This window comes from Pan troglodytes, chromosome 6 (assembly GCF_028858775.2).
Source record: "Pan troglodytes isolate AG18354 chromosome 6, NHGRI_mPanTro3-v2.0_pri, whole genome shotgun sequence".
Classification (NCBI taxonomy): domain Eukaryota; kingdom Metazoa; phylum Chordata; class Mammalia; order Primates; family Hominidae; genus Pan; species Pan troglodytes.
The window spans coordinates 135,432,916-135,433,486 of NC_072404.2; the positions used below are offsets into that span (position 1 = coordinate 135,432,916).

Below are 571 nucleotides of genomic sequence, written 5' to 3' on the forward strand. Positions count from 1 at the left end.
TGTATTTGAGTCTTCTCTCATTTTTTTAAAGTTAGTCTTGCTAAAGGTTGACCAATTTTGTTTTTTTTTTTATGGTCTCGATCTCTTGACCTCGTAATCGGCCCGCCTGGGCCTCCCAAAGTGCTGGGATTACAGGCAGGAGCCACCGCGCCCGGCCGGGGAGTTAGTGTTTAATGGGTATAGTTTCAAGTGTATGGATACATGGGTAATTGAGGTACTAGTTTTAGACTGTAGTTGAGTTTCCTACATCTGGGGAAATCACAGGGGTCAGCATATCCGGAGTACAATGGATAAGCTTCGCCCTGGGAAAACCACCTTCATGATCATGGTATCTCCCCTGCCAGGTACGTATGTGTTTGGTTATTTCTTTGATATATTTCTTCTGTTTTCATGCAGGTGTTTATGTTTCATGTAGGTCTAACTTCACTCTTAGAACCACTTTTGCTGCATCCCTTAAGTTTTCATGTTGTTTTTCTATTTTTGCTTGTCTCAAGATGTTTATAATTTCTCCTTTAATTTTTTTGACCCATTTGTTGTTCAGAACCATGTTGTTTAATTTTCACATATTGTG

At 39.9% G+C, this 571-nt stretch overlaps 1 pseudogene; it reads right to left on the reverse strand.

Moving 5' to 3' along the window:
* Window positions 1-226: 226 nt before the first annotated feature.
* LOC112209962 (U1 spliceosomal RNA) lies at window positions 227-352 on the reverse strand (annotated as a pseudogene).
* Between the last annotated feature and the right edge of the window lie 219 nt (window positions 353-571).